Below are 19,238 nucleotides of genomic sequence, written 5' to 3'. Positions count from 1 at the left end.
ACGAGGGCCTGTATTTGTTTAACTTTTGCATTCAGAACATTGTAAACATAGAGCAAGCTTAAAGGTTTATTTCTTCTAAAACATTATCACAGAGTGTAGTGATCTGGAACTGTATGTACCTCAGTATCATGTTCTTAAAGCTAATCCATTCATGTAGATGTAAATCTATTATAAGTAGGTTTTCATGAGGATACTTCAGTCAAGGTGTGGCGCTGGGTGGGTCTTACTCTTCTTGCTGGGGTCCTTTATAAATGGGATGTATACAGAAAGAGAGAGAAAGCCACGGAAGCAAGAAGCTGAAATCAATTCAAACCTAAAAGAGAAAGGAGAGGCCAGCAGATGCTGCCCTGTGCCTTGCCAAGTAGCAGAGGATTCAGGGATTGCTGGCAGCCAGTCTTTGGAAGACAGCATCCCTTTGATGATGCTTGCTGTGGACATTTTTCTCAGCCTCAAAACTGTAAGCTCTGGGTCAGCTGAGACAACATGGCGGCGGTGTTGGTGCGCCAGGTGAGCACCCCGGCAGCCGCTGCAGGCTGTCCTGGGCTTCCACCTCCCCCTGGGTCCCGGGAAGTGGGTCTGCAGCAAGCATGGGAGCAGCAGCAGCAGAGGCAGAGACTCTGGCTCTCTCTTCTCCCCTCAGCCTGAGCCTAGGAGACCAGGTGGCTTGGGTGGGTGGAGCGCATCGCCCCCGCTGCCCGAGAGTGGGAATTCTCTTCACCAGGGTATGGAGACTGTTCATTCACCAGGAGCACAAAGTTATCAATTGTTGGAAAATGCAGAGAAAACCACCATCCCTCCCGGTTTTCTACAAATGAAGTTGCACATGCATCCCTACGATAGGGAATAATGCGGAAGCGACAGTCGTTAACAATACACGCTTCCTAATGTGGGGATGTAGGTGGCCAGAAATCTCTTCGTTCTTCCTGGGGCACTTACTATACTAACACTGAGTTAGGAATAGTTATCATGGACACTACAGACAGAGAAAGGACTTCTGTAACTAGAGAAGAACTATATAAAATGTTAGCACATGAGGACCTAGGTAAAGCTGAATTACTGATTTTTGCCAATAAACAAGATATTAAAGTATGTATGACTGTAGCAGAAATCTCCCAGTTTTTGAAACTAATTTCTATTAAAGATCACCAGTGGCATTTCCAGGCATGCTATGCTCTTACAGGTGAGGAATTGTGCCAAGGACTTGAATGGATGATGTCACGATTTAAGGTTAGATGGTTACTGACCTCTTTTCATAGACTATGTATAAACAAAGTGCTGGACTTTTCCTGAAAGCTACAAAAATTAATGGTTTAGAAATGCTTATAATAAACTGATTTAAACTTTTACTATAAGAAGAAAAATTAAGACCACTTATTTGAAAAGCAAAGATGAAGTCTCACCTTCCAATTTGCTTTCTCCTTAGTCCATTTAAGGCCAAAGTAAGGCCTTAAAGCTGTGACTGACATTTCCCTCATAATAAACCCTCTCAGGACATTGTGTGGCCTGTGGTAGGTATAAATGGAGAGGAAGACATTGTTAACTTTAAGAGCATTACTATCAGTATAAACCTCCCTAGTTGAATGTTGCTTCTTCTTCTTGTCAAAATACAAATCAGCACAGATATTCAGTTGCAAACATTTTAATGTATAATGGTACTTATGAAAAGTATTTTGCATAAAGCTGTGTATGTATTGTGTATATACACCTCAAGTTCAAGTTCATGGCTTTGATTTGTGTTCTAAAGAAAAGTGAGTAACAAAAATTAATTAATCCTTAGTTGTGACCATAGGTGATTAGTATGGGCATTGGTGTTAAGTGCCATTTTTCATCCTTTCCCCTTAGGTTCTCTATATTGTACTAACCAACCCTGCAAATCATTGAGCTGCTCTAAAAATAAAAAGGAAAAAGCTTGATATTATGTATACATTTTTTGTTGATCAAATCACCCGGAATCATATACTACAACTGAATGGAAAATGTCAAATTCTTAAGTTAAGTATTAGTAATGGGTAGAATTACACAACAAATAATTACCAGATCATTCGCTGTATAGGTCCATACACCTTCTATATTACAGAATAAATTGTTGATCCACTAATCAAAAACAAACAAACAAAAAACCGGTACACTCGTAAACTAATAAATTCTGATTGTTAAAGCCAACACAGTTCATGGTATCTGCTTTGCGCAATATAAGAAACTAAAACATGGAGTCAAATAGGTTTTTAAATATATTTTTCAAGGTCTCTCACTTACAGTTTCAACTTCAGTTTCAGCCTTATCACTAGTCATGGTAAATCTAACTTTTGGGACTAAGTTCAATTACAAACACCATCCTAAGGAAGTCTACTGTCAGTGCTAAAGAAAATATGCCTTTTTTCTGATTGAACACTAGGTGGAAGGCCGAGAAAGAAAATTTGTAGGGAATTAATGTCTTTTCCGAGGATCCTGTAGCCAGTAGAGATAGAGCTGACTTCCCAGTGGCATCCGAACACAGCATTTCAACATTAAAGCCCCCCTCCTGTGGCCCTACTCACCAAAGGCTTTTTATGGATATAGAGTGAGCCAAAGGAGAGTATTTACTGCTTTACATTTAGTTTCTAATAGTTTCTACAATTATCAAAAGGGGAGGGAAGCTAAAAAAATATATAGTGTCTATAGGTCATCTCTATTTGTGATCTTTCAGTTTGACCCTCTACCATCTGCCGAGTGTTACTGAGGCCCCAAACTGTGTGAAATGAAAGAAACTAGAGGCATGCCTGACCTCCAGTGTTCAGACCTCCACACATAGCACATTTTTCTTTATCTAAAGAAGTGCTTTCACGCACTCTCCCCAACACCAGCTGAGTCCATGACATGGAGACTCTAAGCATAGCCTCTTTTGAAAAGAATCCATGAAATAATCTATTAGCTCAGTTTGTAGGTCAAAAATAGTTCAACCTAATTGCTGTTGTCATCAATGCAATAGAATGCATACAAAAACCTAAAAGGAGAAGAGGAGTTCTTATTGGTGTGCAGAGACAATCAGCATTTGCTATTTTTAAGTAAGGGGAAAAAATTCTTTTAGGTTATGCCACCAGAAAAAGCTTCTCTCTTCTCATCAAAAAGCCAGTATTTGTGAACCTTTCCCACCACTGAAATACAATTCACACACACACAAACACTCACAGACACTCCTACACCCAAACCCAAGCACATGCACAAACACATACACAAACCTATACTTCTTAAGAGACGTCACCATATTCCTTGTGTGCAATAAGAAGTTAGGTTAGTTTTCAGCATGTATTAGAAATGTAAACCTCCTTAAAATGTGATTTCCTATAGAAAATCTAAACTTGGAATAAGTGTAGTGAGACGTCCTGAGAATCTTCTGCAATATTTCTTAAAGCCTTGCCCAAGGAAACAATCACAGTAACACAGTCCACATAAGGCACAAATGACATAACATGTAGAAAAGAAGAGCAAGCATTGACAAACCGATGGTGAAAAAAAAGAATCCAGACCCAATCACAAATATTTTTTTCTTTTAATAAGCCCAGGTTAAGGGTCTCCCCAGTTTCTTTTTGAGATGTTATTAGGAATTCAGACGTGGTTCGTACTGTATATGTTTTATAATTTATCAGATGGATGTTATTTTAATAATATAAGGAATCATTGAAGTACTTTTGCAGACAGATGTGCATGTCAGGTGGGCTTCAACTGATCATTTCTAACAAGAATCTAGTGGTTGAAAAAGATCTGTTGCTGCTTAGGTATATAATATGTTAGATTATCTAACATATCGCAGTATAGAGGATGTTATTAAGCCACCTTCACAGCCACAAAAATAATTTAGCTTAATTAAACAATTTAATAAAAAATGACAGCAACCTTAAGTTTTATGTTTTATTTCCTATTGATTATAGAAGGCACAGATGAGGAACTGTCACAGAAGTGGCATGATGGACGTCTCTGCAGGCAGATATGGCTTTTACAATCTTTTGTGTTTATAGGAATGCAGCAATAGCCGCAACCTGTAAAACACCATTTTCACTTCCTACAACCAATGACTATAAATCCGAGTATGTTTCTCCACCCCAGGCAGAGCAGACAGGAGGGGGCATTGCAGCTCTGTAGAATACATTGCTGAAAGCTTTTTTTGGTTTGTTTTTCTTTTTGTTTTTTTTTTTTTTCTTCTTCTTTTTTTTAATTTGGGTGTATTGAGCTACGACCAACTGCAAATCTGAGAAGGTCTGTGGTATTATTACTTTCCAGCCATAACAAAAGTATGAAACACTATATGCTACAGAGGGAATTCAGTGAAAGCAGAGGTGATTCGAGGGCCATAGTCAAGACACCTTAAAAAAAAAGAAGAAGGATTTAAGATCATAGCCAAAACCTTTGACAACTTAAATTTTGATTTGGAGGTATACAAACACCATTCTTTGCATGTATCCGGGACCAGTGGTAACTCCTCATATGAAAGGTAAAGATGAAATCTCTGCAGTATCTTTGGGCAGTTTGAAACCATAATGCCTTCATTTTATTCTTCTTGTACATTATTCACTGGGATGAGAGTCACAAGCGAGGAGAACAAGAGTAAAATACTCTGAGACAGGCAGTTTCAATGATATGGTTCCAACAATGAACAGACCGGAGATCTCCTAGCAAGTCCTATTACTGTGATACTTCCTGCCCAATAAGAAGTTTGGAAAGGCAGCATAAGCATTGAAGCTATTGGCTCCGAAACTGTACTGAAAGTTCCACAGTCTCCTTCTGACCCTGAGTTTAGCAGCTTAATCAAATGTATCAGAACAGACAGCTGTGGTTCCTTTTTCATTCCCAAATAATGAGCACAAGAGTCTGTGAGTTTCTCCAACAGACGAGACATCTTCTCCACTGACAGACATCTCCTTCCAGTTGCTTTTAACAATTTGAAATTGATTGGACCTGCAGCCTTTGAGGGATAATAGCCCCTCTTAACATTTTGAGAGGTGCATAACTTGAAACGCCTCATCATGTTTCATTTCAGCGTTTCACGCCGCTCTTCATTTAACCATTCAGGAAATGTAAACAGGACACTGCTTTGCACTCCTCAGAGATTGTAATGCTCATTTGTTGGCCTGATGCTCTGAGTAGCCTGATTTAAAATTATCTGGGGTGGGCAACGGTGGCTTAGTGGCAGGGTTCTTGCATGCTATACTGGAGACCAGGTTCAGTTCCCAGTGCCTGCCCATGCAAAAAAAAAATTATCTGTGGGTATCAGATTACCTGAAACCACCTCAGCCTGTAAAGTGTGCATTGCCCATACTAACATATAATCTGAAAATATGGTTTTTTGGAGGCGGGATTAAGAGGACTGTCTTGCTCTTTAATGTCTATTTACTGTTAATGTTTTATTTGGCTGCTAAAATTTCAAAAATTATAAAAGCAAATGTAAACCTAAAACATAGTTCATGCAGAACAATTTAAACAGAATCATTCCCTAGTTATAACAAATTTCTGAAAGCTGAGATTTTTCAAAGGCAATGTTAGGATTCATGTTTAACATTCACATTTCTGTAATCATCAGTGATTCTTACATGACTACCTGCCAAGGAGTATTCTTTGTGCATTATATATTCCTCAGAAAGTTTCCTAAGGGCCACTTATCATCGGAGACTATTTAATTTGGGATTTCAGTTTATGAAGTGTCTTAATAATGCCCAGTATGTCATCTCTCTGACTCGCTTGTACTTATTTCTAATTACATCTCAAAAACTAATTGCTTTTTTACTTTTCTTGGATAGGTTCTTTAGTATTAGACTCCTTAGAAAGGGACCCCATTAGGACTTTCTGGTATAAAGGCACAAAGAAACGAGCAACTGGCCATCAACATTCACCCCCTGCTCCCTGCCCCCCGCTAATAATTTTCAAATATGTGCTTATGCATTTCAGACAGCAGAGACCTTGTGGGGAAAAAAGGATCATAGAACACCATCCTTATTCTGATAATGAGACCAAAAGAGAAACACAATGGCTACCCTAACATAAACTACTTTGGTGAGAATTATGAAAAATCTTTGATAGAAAAAAAAAAAAAAAAAACACAACTTCTTCCAATTGTACAAGTATTTCTGGCTTTTTTAGAAAGGTTATAACTATATGAGATCTGGAATCAAAACCTGATGTGACCTACATAAAAGAAACGCTCTGATTCCCTAATTAAACCAAGCTGTTGCTGCAAGCTCTGCAAATAGCTGCCAAAAAAAAAAAAAAAAAAAATCATCCAATCAATCTTTCAACTATCCTCCAGGAATGTGGCAAGGAGGGTGGAGAAGCAGAAGATGGCTGTGAGGATGCAGAGACCCGGGAAATGTCTTCCTCCATATATACTTGCTCCACGCCGAGGTCCGGGAGTTTTCAGCCATAAACTCCAGGACGGAAAGGTTCATTGGAGGAGGGGCTGGGAGGCAAGCGCACCAGCAGGGGTTGAGGAGAAAAACAGACTAAATGTTTTAACAGCTGCGCTTTTTTTCTTCACCTATTTTGCCCAAGGATCTGATTTCCTGCTGAAGGGGTGGGCTTTCTCTGGGCCATGGGCTCAGACTCAGCAGGGTCTGTTTACTCTGAGAAGCACAGTTCTATTTCCCTCTTAGCGCAAGTGCTTGCTTTTGAAGAGAGAGAGTGGCGAGAAAAAAAGTGGAACGCTTTCCGAGTTCATATTAAAGCAAAACCAGTCATAGATAATGCAGTTCATCTGAATTTTAAGCAGACTTGCATCAAATGAAGAAAAAAATAATAATTTTACATTCTTCCTCTTGAATTTGTGACAGGAAAATTGTTCTTCAGGAAAGATGGAATGTCATTCCCAAAGTAACCTCCTCTTCATTTCAGTTTCCGATGGTGCAGAAGGCATGTTAATTGAGAAGGATTAGAAAAATAATTCAGCTGCTAAAATTGGAGGCAACTTGCAGAGAAGCAATAAAACAATGGCAGGGGTGCTTCCTAGAAGCCAAACATTTGGGGCTGCCAATATCAGATGAAGGGCAAATTCTCTTTCGAAAGAGCAGTTATTTATTTTCTTTGCTAAAACTTCTTTTTGCTAGCATTTTGGTGTTCCTACAGATTATTTCACCACACAAAATGTCTCACTATAGATATTCTCTCTCTCTCCCTGACTTATTGCATGGCGTGATGCCCTGTGACTATATCTATACATGCAATAGTAACACATACGTTGGCTTATACATGAGAAGCATAAAATCTCCTTCTGAGAAATTAGAACAATCAAATCTAAATCTTTATAATTGCAGCCAAGTCTTGATTATTCCCCCAACTGCAGATAGTTGTTAGGCTTTATTTCAGTTTGTATCTGCAACACGCATTTCTACACACACACACACACACACACACACACACACACACACACACACACACACACACACACACACACACACACACACACACACACACACCAGTCCCAGGTCTGGCTATTGAATTTCTCACCATTTCATATTCATATGACATCTCCGTTGACTCCTTCCTGTCTCTCCTCTCCAGTTGCTAAGCTTCTGTCCTGTCTGAGCATTCCCAATCCAGGCCCACTTTTCCAAAGAAGCTTTCCCATCATCACCTTCCCCCTCCCCAGTTCTAAAACATTACATCCCTTATATTCTGTACCATCCACATTTATGCTTGATTTCTTCACCCCCTGAATTTTCCTGTATTTGCTTTTTTTTTTGCTTCTAATTTCCTCAACTAGATTGCAAATACCTTGTGGAAAGGAATATCTTATATTCTTTCTGAAAAATCCTTTATCATAATGCTGAGCAAGGATGAACACTGTCCCGGTTTCCCGGGGACTTTCCCTGTGTAATCACTGAAAGTCTCAGGTCCCAGCAAACACCTCTGTCCCTGACAAACTGGGCTGCGGTCACCCTATCAGCTAAGCATAAATTAAAGATTCAGAGAAACTAAAACTTGTGAGAGACTGGAAACATCAAATAATGATGTTAACATTTTTGCTTTTATATAGAGAAACTAAAAGGATCATCAAAGGAATTCAAAGGAATTAAAATATGGCAGAGAACCATGCTACATAGTAACTATGCACTATTTATATAGACCTGTTATGCAAAACACATATAAATAAGAGAAAAAAAAGTGATGGTTAATAAAAACTGTAGGAACAAGATAGAATATTAGTTTGTGTTAAGGTCAGAATTCAACCCTTTTATGTGTTCTCTCTCTACTAGCCAGTGCAACCAGTGGAAAAAGAAGACATGATTGTTCTCCCCACTTCTATGGTCCAGAATAAAATTGAAATTGAAGCGCTGAAGTTTGTCCAGCTAGTCTAAAGCTCTTGAGTGGTCAACACTTTAACCTACATCTCAGTGCTTTGCCTTTGATCTTTTCTTCCACTGTCTTACTCTCGGTATTCCTGAGTGTTGTGCTGCTGTGAGCTTGCTGGGTGTACTTTAAAGCCTCTACAGCCTGTTAAGGGCTTTTGTAACAGCTCTCTGGACGTGAGAATTTTTATTCATGGTAGCTCTCTGAGGACTCACTTAAGCTTGGCAAACAGTTAATTTTTCTAGTTGTATAATCAATAATAATAGTATTGCCCTCATATATATGTCAATGTTTTGTAGCTTTGACTGACAATGAATGTGTTAAATAATTAATGTATTCACTAAACTTTTTTAGTGTCTCCTTTCCAAAGCCACCTGCTAGGCCCTCAGGAAAGCGTGGCAGAGGTGGGAAAGTGCAGACAAAGATAAGAAAGGCCCAACCCTGCCCTCAAGAAGCTCATAACCAGGCATTAGGAGAGGATACAAACATTAGCACAGAATGGACCGTAAGACAGGATAGGAAAAACACATTGCAGGTATGACAAGGACTTGTGAGTGCGGGTTGGAGATTAATTAACACTGTGAATTTCTCATGAAAAAAATAAGAGAAGGGCTGGTTAGAGACTAAAACAAGGCCTTTATGGCAAAGAGAACCACATGGCTATACAGATGAAGATGTGTACAGGGATAAGTAGACAGAAAAGGAAGATGAGGACATATGAGAGGAAATAGCAAAGGCAGGTCGGGTCTGGAATTAGAGGATCAGAGAAGGTGACTGACGTTAATTGAGCTTTCTTTAGGTGGTAGTTGCTGCACAAGGTGACTTGCAGAAATTTTTTTCATTTAATGCTCATTATAATCTAAAGTAGATATTTTAATCTTCATTTCACAAATGAGGAAACAAGCTTAAAGAAGAAAGCTAGCATACCCACATTTACACAGTTAAAATCCCTAGACGCAGTATCCAAAACCAGATCTACCTGCGTCCAAATTCAAATAAATTGAACTCTTTCCATTTGCCTTACTTGATTTAGTCTTTATTTGAAATGCAGTAATTTACTAAAGATTTTTTGAGTAGAGGAAAGAAAGAAAAGAAAGGTTACCTGGGTTCATTGTATGGATGCATTGGCAAGGGCAGAGACTAAAGATAAAGAGGCAAAAGGGGATAAAGAACCAGACCAGTGTCTGAAAAAGAGAAAACAGAGATATTTCAGAGGTGGGCTGGGCAATTGGGTGTTTTGGACACAAGTAATGAATGACTCCAAGAAACAGAAGCTGTGGGAACATTTTCATTATCTATTACAGTCAAACATAGAGTTGTGTCTGCCTTACAAGAATTCAGAAAAATGGGCATTAACGTTTCTCCTTGATCCATTAGTTGATTTCTTAAGTACATGAAATCATTATTCTGAAAATTATTTTGCAAAACATTGAAGCGTTGCTTTCAATACATCAGTCATATGAACACAAGGCTCTTTTGAATTTAAGTGAGTCTTTTCTACAATGAAAAGGACTTTGAGTTTATATCTCTTTTACTGAAAGTTTAAACACAGTCTGCAACTTTTTCAGCTCCTTGCAGCTAATGAAATAGCTGGTGGAATCTGGGAAAATGGTGTTAAGGGCCAGTAGAGCATCAAAGACCAAAAATATGGCATAGCTTCTTAAGAAAGGAGCTATTGAGAAAAAAAAATTTTTATCATGCCAGAAAGATATGATAAGCAATTCACAACAGAATAATATAAATGCTTAAAATTTTTCAGCACATTAGAAGGATGCAAGTAAGAGAAAAGTAGAAACAAATTAAAATGCTTTCTCTAAATCGAAATGTTGGAAGATGCATCCTCACACTGACAACTCTTTATTCATTAGTAAAAACTTGTCAGAATAATTTCAGCCACTGCAGCACCTGGGTTGAAAAATACATTGGATAATGCAGTGGAAATAATCACAGTATAACATTCTGCCTGACAAAGAGCAGATGGCAAGAGTGATCTCTGATGGGTGCCTGCTCTTCTCTATTCCCATGCAATGTTTACATACAGAAATGATGGTCTTATCCAGGCCTAATAATGATGGTGATGGTGATAATAACCCTAATTTATTAAACAACAATTATATGCCAGGCACTGCACTAGCTATATCTCATACATTCTCTTATTTGAACTTTAAGATGATCTTCTGAGGAAGGCATGCTGCTTCCGTTATACAAGGTGAGAACAGGAATTTGGGAAGCTTCAATAACTAGCTCAGAGTCACACAACACAAAAAGTGGCCTATCTGGAGTTCAAGATAGGAATTCAAGGCTTAAGCCTGTTTGACTCCCAAGCCTGTGGTGCTTAGTCCACGGCAGTGGCTCTGAGCCCTTGATGCACTTTAGAATCACCTGGGGAGCTTTGACAAAATTTCAATGTTCAAACCTCACTCCTAGAATTCTGATTTAACTGGTCTGGAGTGTATCCAAGAATAAGTGTTTTTTGAAAGGTCCCCAGGTATTTATAATGTGCAGCTAGGGCTGACAGTCACAGTATTATATCATACAACCACCCAAAGTTTTATGAATCTCTGAGAATGTGATTTGAAAGGGAAAAAACATTTCTTGGGTCTATTCCTCACCACCATCATGTATCCCATTTCCAGACCACTGCTCTTGATGAAAATAATTAACTATTCCATTTAAATTGAAATAGACTGAAAAATCACAGATACTGTTCAAGATTCTAGGCCTCTAAAAAGAGGATTCATGTAGTAAGCATCAATTCTTCATTGAGGAATATTCTTTAGCATTTTCTGATAAGGAATCCTAGGCAAACTTTCATTTGTATAGGAAAAAGATGGTAGTTACTGGCTACATTCCATTTTCTTTTTCTCTAAACCCATTAAATTTGTTTTATGTATGTCTGACTCATCTCTCAGACTTACCCTACAAGAAATGCAAAACCATGAATCAAAAGTCAAGGAGTAGAGGCAAAAGGCCAAGGGTATAAGATGACTAGAAAGGTCAAAATGGCAGTGTGCATACAGCTGATGCAAATTCCAGGATCCCTGTGTTCTAAGAAGACCTGACAATATCTCTGTTGCCAACATTATGGTGAACTTTTCTCCTGTTCTAGAAAATTAATACCTCATCATGGATAACATCAATTTTAGTGTCTCTTATTCCTTCCTAGTGATGGAAGTACTCACAATCTTTATTTACCTTGTTTTTTCCCCCCAATTCATTCCTCCATGTGCTGGTTTGAATCTGTTGTGTATCCCAGAAAAGACTATGTTCTTTTAATCTATTCTTGTGAGTGTAGACCCATTGTGTGGAGGACCTTTTGATCAGGTTGTTTCCATGGAGATGTGACCCACCCAATTCAAAGTGGGTCTGTAGTAGTCAGGTTTAGGTTTCAACTTGGCCAGGTGATGGTGCCCAGTTCTGTTGCATGTGAATTTTGTCTATGGCTGATTACATTTTTGGTTGGCTATGGAAAGTACCTTCTACAATGAGTGAGGCTTAAAAGGAGGAATCAGCAAAGGGGAGCTCAGAGCTATCTCAGACCCAGGCATTTGGAGATGCAGAAAGAAACTGCCCAAGGGAAAGCCATTTGAACCCAGAAGCTAGAAGAGAAGCCCAGCAGATATTCTCATGTTTCCTCCCAAATTTTAATAAATTTTAAGGAAATAAATCCCCTTTATAAAAGCCAGTCCATCTCTGCCGTATTGCATTCCAGCAGCCTTAGTAAACTAAAACAGGGTCTTAATCCCTTACTGAAGTCCCTTAAGAGAGCTCACGGAGAGAGAGACAGCTCAGAAAGAAAGCATCCCAGGAGAGTCCAGAAGGACCCACAGGAGGTAAGAGAACTATTTTCAACCAACCCAGGAGGGAAAGGCCAGCAGACTCACCAGTGTGCCTTTTCATGTGACAAAGGAACCCTATATCCCATGGGTTTTTCTTCAGTGAAGATGTACTCTTCTTGATGCCTTGGTTTAGATATTTTCATGGTCTTAGAACTGTACATTTGTAACCTAATAAATCCCCTTTGAAAATGCTAACCCATTTCAGGGATATTGCATTCTGGTAGCTTTATCACACTGAATCACTCCCCTTCTTTTCTCCTTCCCCTTTAAATCCAAACCACAAACATATCCCCTGCTGAAACCTGTGCATTTTCAAGAAAACAAGACACACCCAAGGCAGATGAAGAAACTGAGAGACAGAGCTAAGAATGATTGCTTAATTCTTCTTTCTTTACATATGTGTTTTGCTGTCTGCCAGGTGTTTGAAAGAGAAACCTTAAAGGGGAGAACTATTTCCCAGCTATGACAGTCAGACTAGTTGGCAAAGAAAGTGATGTATCCCAGAAACTCCCTTAAAGTGTCACATTGTCTGGTGACAGACAAAACCAGAAATATAGGGATGTAAAAAGTCTTCATCCTACTGGGACTTCCTTTTTCAGAAGCACCAGCATTTTTGTCATGAGGACTCAGATTTTATATGGAACTGCTTAGAAGAGCATAAGCCAGGGACTAGGAAATACAAAGTTTAGAGATAGTCTTAAAAATTGAACCCATAGAAATTTATCTGCCATAGAACCTTGAGAAATTTACTTAAATTTTCAAAGCGTCTTCTTCCTCATCAATAAATGGAAATGAAAACAATACACATTGAATGTGTTGAAAGGAAAATTCATTAAGATATGACTATAAAACCCTTAGCATAGTTCCTGTTTATTTATGCAAAATATATTTATTGAAAACCTACTATGAGCAAGATACGATTGTGAATGCTTACAATTTAGCAGGTGATATAAGAGACACAATTCCCTTTCTGGGGAGCTTACACTCTAGTAATAAAGTAATAGCAATAAGCAAAGCGAAAAGAGAAAACATATTGAATATTAATATAGTAAAACATATTGCATGTGTAATGCATGTTAACACTTTCAGTGAATATTATTGACAGTAAAAAAATAAAATATAGCGTCTCAATACGTTGATATATCGGTAGGTGAAAAAATACGAATTATTTTGTACATAACTAAATTTGTTACAGAAGATTAAGTACAAATACACTAAGTTAGGTATAGAGAAATATTGCATCTTCTGAACTTTTAAAGAAATGGTTGAGCCGAAAATCCAAGGTTTGTTGATGTTGAATCAGCTCCTCAATTGACATCACTAAAAGGATTCACATGTGCAATTACAATGAAGTGATTCCCCCAAATTTTAGAACTCTTTGGGGTGAGGCCATCAGGAACCACTGCCTAGTTCTGGTTGTTTTGTGCTATATGGAACAGCTTGCTCTTTTTATACAGCCCTCCCACATATCCAACGCTTTTAAAGCTTTATCTCGTCAGTGAGCATTACCTTGTCTCCATCACTTCAATAAAAGGAAGAACATTGAGCCAAACCCTGCCCTACTCTTTTGCATGACTTTGAGAAGTCCTTTGTTCTAGCTAATAACAAGCAATACTTTTCCACTTTAAAATCAAATGTCACTGTTCCCACGGCATGACTGTATGCCTACAGCTGATTGTCTATAAAGGCAGAACAACGTTTATGAAATGAAATGACCCCCAAAAAGCTTTGGTTCAAGGCATCATGGAATCATAAGCTAGTTTACAAACACACTAGGAACTTTGCTTTTCAAAAAGGCTCTACAAGTACCGCTAACTCTGCTGCTGGATTTGAGCAGCTACCTCTGGCAGGCTGCAGCATGAACTGCTGCTGCTGCCTGCATTGCTTATTTTCTGCCTGGCAGAGTTCTAAAGAGGATGTTAGCAGCTAAGCAAGGTTTGAGCTATGAAATGGTGAGTTCATATTCAACATAGAATTTACATAAAATGAACCAAGTCACAGTATATAGAAGGGATTTATCACTTTGGGGAAGAAAATATGTCTTAGTCTCCTATTTTTCCAATATTGACTTCCTAAATATAATCTCATCCTTTTCTTCATGTACCATATATCTATCTCCTTTCTCTCATCCGTACAATGTTACGCTATCTCAGATCAACTATTTGCTCCCTCTTTGTTATGCAGGCAATATCCTTGTATTTTTATCATTAAAGCTAGTTAGATTGGGAGGGGCAGTAGAGAATTGTGATTAAAGGTGAGCATTTAAAGCCAGAAAGATCTGTACAACTTACTGATAATGAGGCTTTGGGCAAGTTATTTCACCTGTCTAAATCTCTATTTCTTCCCTTATAAAATGGAAGTGATGATATTATTTGTCTCATATCTCTGCTTGGGAGGATTATATGAGATAAGGCAGAAAGTATTTAGCATACTTCCTGACTCTTGGGACTGATTTAACCCAGCTTGTTTTCTTTTTAGAGGATTCAATTTGTGCATGGTTACAGAGGATATCTCTTCACATGGTTCTAAGTATATGAGTGCATTTAAATGTAAGAATTACTAGGTATATGTTCATACAAATTTATCAGATTGAAAGCAATTTTAATATCTCTGTTGCCAAGTAGTATACCTGAATGTTTATCATTCTTTGTGAATATGAAATTGTGTTGTGGGTATGGGTGTGTGTGGGTATGAATGGATTTAACACAGAATGGATCAATCCTGAATGAGAAAGCCATTCTGTTCCTTTCCTTCACAGAGGATCTTTGAATTTTCAGACCCTGTATTATGATATAGGGGTCCTATTTGGAATTTTCCTTATAGCCTATTCAGCCCAACTCTTCCATCTTATGTTTGCTTTTTCATTTTGGGAACAGATTCATCCTTGTTGTTAGAAACCACTCTTTTATTTACATCAGTCCTCTGGTTAGAGGTTCAGGAACAATTTCTAAGCCAATGAAACCCTTGGCTTTCAATTATTTTAGATCATTATCATAGTAGTCAGTCTCTAGGAATCTATAGAACTCATGTGAAATTTATGCCCCTGATACCTATTGTTTATCCTGGATTGCAAGATGAACAATTTCATTTCACTTAATAGATATTTATTGAGACTCTTTTTTGGTTCAAAAAACATTCCTTTAGGACTACAAGGTTATAAGGGAACCTATGGTTGCAGAATGTTATAGCTGAAAGGAAGATTATCTCTTTAAATCTGTGAGAACAAGAACTTTTTCTCTAGTAAGTGACAGAAAGTCAACTCAAACTAGTTAAAGGGGGGGAAAGCATATTTTATTGGATCACAAAGCTGCAATGTATAGCGATGGACTGATTTCAGATTTGGTTGAATGTAGGTACCATAGTAATTGTCAGTCTCTTTCTCTCTCTTATCCTCCTTCCTTCCAGAATCCCAGTCTCACAGCTCTGCTTCCTTTGTGTAGGCTTCAGTCCCCTTTCTCTCCATCTGATTTGAAAAATGGTCCCTGGCAGCAGTTTTATGGTATCGTGGTTATTTTAACCATAATATTTTGAGAATATTACAAAAAAGGGCTCCCTTCCTCCTGGTTCCATACCGCTTACACAGTAAAATATTCCTGCTAAGTTTCTGTGCTTAACTTTAGAGGAATCCATGGTTCGATGGTGTGGCGTACACTGAAGCCTGCGGTGGGGAGCTGGTGGCCATGTGACTGGCAGTTCTCCTGGAATAGGTTGGGGGAAGAAGAATTTACTCAAGAAAAGGTTGCTGGGAAGATTTTAAAAGGCAGTACAGTACACAATTCCTTTGTTTTATAAATAAGAATTTTGAATTATGGTCTGAAGAGAATAAATGACTTGCCCAAACATAAATAGCAATTGAGAATCTTGGCATAAAATTCAGGTTTTATGGCACTTTCCATTACATTTTACTTTTCTGAATAGTGAGGAGAGAACAATACACAAGTTCTGAGGGGCTGCATAGCAAAGAAATTAAATGCAGAAGCCAGACAACTGGTTTCAGTCCTGATTCTTAAAGCTTGCAGATTCTATGACCCTGGAAAAGGTATCTAACCCCTCTTTGTCTTAGTTTTATGAGCTGTAAAGTAAGAAGAATAATAGTGCCTGTTTCATTGTGCTGTTATGAATTAAAATGAATTAATATGTATAAAGAACTTAGAACAGGTCCTGACATGTAAGTATTATGCAAGTTCTTGCTGTTATTTTCATTTTATTTTTATTGTAATTATAATTACTACATACCTACTAAAACCAAAGCTTTGCGAGAGATTCGGAGAGATTCAGAGAGAGCAGAGAATGCTGCAGCACCATGAAGCAGAGAGTCCACCAGCCAGTGACCTTTGGAGATGAAGAAGGAAAACGCCTCCCGGGGAGCTTCATGAAACAGGAAGCCAGGAGACAAAGCTAGCAGATGACACCGTCTTCACCATGTGCCCTTCCAGCCAAGAGAGAAGCCCTGACTGTGTTCACCATGTGCCTTCTCACTTGAGAGAGAAACCCTGAACTATATCAGCCTTCTTGAACCAAGAGCCGCTGCCAGTCTGGACTGAGGGGTTCAGTGAAGGGACACATTGGAGGAAAAATAACTTCAGAGGCAAAACCATGGAAGCTGAGGTCTGAAGTCAAGAAGCCTCGGGCCAGGAGAGCGGACCCACCCAAGCCCATGGAGAGGGTAGAATAATCCCTATTCAATACTGTATATTTGAAACTGTAATGAGATCATCTCCCTGGTTGATGTGATTTAGTTAAGAATGGTTGTTAAACTGGATTAGGGGATGACATGTCTCCACCCATTTGAGTGGGTCTTGATTAGTTTCTGAAGTCCTATAAAAGAGGAAACATTTTGGAGAACAAGAGATTTAGAGAGAGCAACACTACAAAGCAGAGAGTCCACCAGTCAGCGACTTTTGGAGATGAAGAAGGAAGACGCCTCCCGGAGAGCTTCATGAAATAGGAAGCCAGGAGAGAAAGCTAGCAGATGATGCCATGTTCGCCATGTGCCCTTCCAGCTGAGATAGAAGCCCTGACTGTGTTCGCCGTGTGCCTTCTCACTTGAGAAAGAAACCCTGAACTTCATCGGCCTTCTTGAACCAAGGTATCTTTCCCTGGATGCCTTTGATTGGACATATCTATAGACTTGTTTTAATTGGGACATTTTCTTGGCCTTAGAACTGTAAACTAGTAACTTATTAAATTCCCCTTTTAAAAAGCCAAAAAAAAAAAAAAAACAAAACTTTGCAAAAGTATTGTGCCAGATAGTTTTTATAAAAACGTAATGAGTTAAACATGATTGTCCTCATCTCACTGAAGAAGCTGGATACTTGAGAGCTAGGCAAGCTTTCAAATATTATGTAGCTAGTTAGGATAGGGTTGTGAACCTCAGTCTGTCTGACAACAAAGCCTGCATTTTTAAGGCCATAGAAAGTGGTTGGAGAAAGGTGCTATGTGGGTTTAAAGGAGAGAGCATTCACATGTACTTGAAGGGTTAAGTAATAGATAGAAAGGAAGCAACTGGCTGGGCGTCTGACAGACTACACTTCAATATGAAGATTTATTTGAATTCCTCCTCTACCCCCCAAATATTCTAGGTACAGAAGATACAGCAGTGAACAAAACTGATAAGAAGATCCTGACTTCAGGTTTGAATTGAAAAGGGTAATTGGACAATTTAGGGAAAAGGCTCTAGATGGAAAGCCAAGAGCAGCGGTGGAAGTATGTGGTGTAAGAAAAGTGATCTGGGATCGTGGATGGCTATATTTAGAGGATGTTATATTTAGCGGAATAAGGAGAAAAAGAGCTGCAAAGATACTCGGTACTATATTGTGGAGGCATCAGTCGAAATGCTGAAGAGGGACTCCAAGGCCTACTGCCTCACCATCTGGAGGATGGTGACAGGTCACCGGAAGGGGTAGGAGAGGGAGGAGGAGGATACCACCAACAGGGACGTGTGCGTGCAAACACACACATGCACACACATGCACACACACAATCTTCCCCAAACTGGAAAAACATTAGTTGACCAGCTTATTCAATGATAAGCCTGTTTAAGGAGGAAGAACAAATTAATATATCAAAGTACGTTACTCTTTGATAAAACAAGAAGCTTTTCTCAAAACAATTTACTTGTGAAGCCATTTCTGAGTCTCGAAAAATAACTTTTAATAATTTTTTCATACTTTGCATCTGGTTTTGTTTTCCTCATGGAAGAGAGACTGTTTGCACTACCAGTGAAATTTCTGTGATACCGATTCATACTGCTTTTGTCCTGAGTACGAATGAGGACAGTTTTACCATAATTAGAATTGCAGAAAATGTTGCCTTCAGATTAAAGGCTTCTAGGGTTTTTGGTTGTGTGCAAAAGTGAAAATGGATGTTGTCATGGCTCTTTATTAAGGTGACATGGAAGTAAATGAGGTTTTCTGCTAGAGTATATTTCTTAACCTTCAGGTTGAATCTCGGGACATTATTACAAGCAGTGAAGACATACCATGGCCACGAGAAGGGTATGTTTACGGAACACCAAAGTGTGTGCTTAAAGATGAGAAATATTGAAAGAATGAATGGTGTTGGGATATTCAAATTAAAATTTTATACTAACATACAAGCACCTTTCTTTGCATTTAATCAATAGTCCATTTTAATATGCCAACAACATGGGTCTGAATGTGAGGATGTGATACTTCCGAGCCCTCAGTTCCTATAATTTGTTCTATTTCATTAAATGTTTTAATCCAGAACAATTCCAGCTCATTTTTGCAAATGAGGAAAATTGAAGCTCAAAGAGAGTCAATGATTTGCTTCAGGTCACACAGCCAGTTAGTGGCAGAGACTGAGCCAAGACCCAGATCTTCTCATCTCCAAGCTGCTGCTCTTTCTCCAACTTTATATGCAAACGTTCACTTTTCACATTAAGTATTTGTGCTTTTCCAAATATTTCACATTAATAGAAAGTCTGAAAGAAAGATCTAAATCCTGAAACTCAGAGTAGCCTGTCTTATCTGTACTCCAGGAGAAAATCAGGAAAGTCTTTTTACAAAAAAAAAATATATATACCAGGTGAACGAAGGGTGCCTAGCAACCTGATTGATTGAC

General features: G+C 38.6%; 1 pseudogene; it reads left to right on the top strand.

Moving 5' to 3' along the window:
- Positions 1 to 587: 587 nt before the first annotated feature.
- Positions 588 to 18,698, top strand: LOC143690663 (ADP-ribosylation factor-like protein 5A; annotated as a pseudogene).
- Positions 18,699 to 19,238: the final 540 nt, after the last annotated feature.

The sequence above is a fragment of the Tamandua tetradactyla genome, chromosome 7 (genome assembly GCF_023851605.1).
Source record: "Tamandua tetradactyla isolate mTamTet1 chromosome 7, mTamTet1.pri, whole genome shotgun sequence".
Classification (NCBI taxonomy): Eukaryota; Metazoa; Chordata; class Mammalia; order Pilosa; family Myrmecophagidae; genus Tamandua; species Tamandua tetradactyla.
This window is presented reverse-complemented; position numbering and strand designations above follow the sequence as displayed.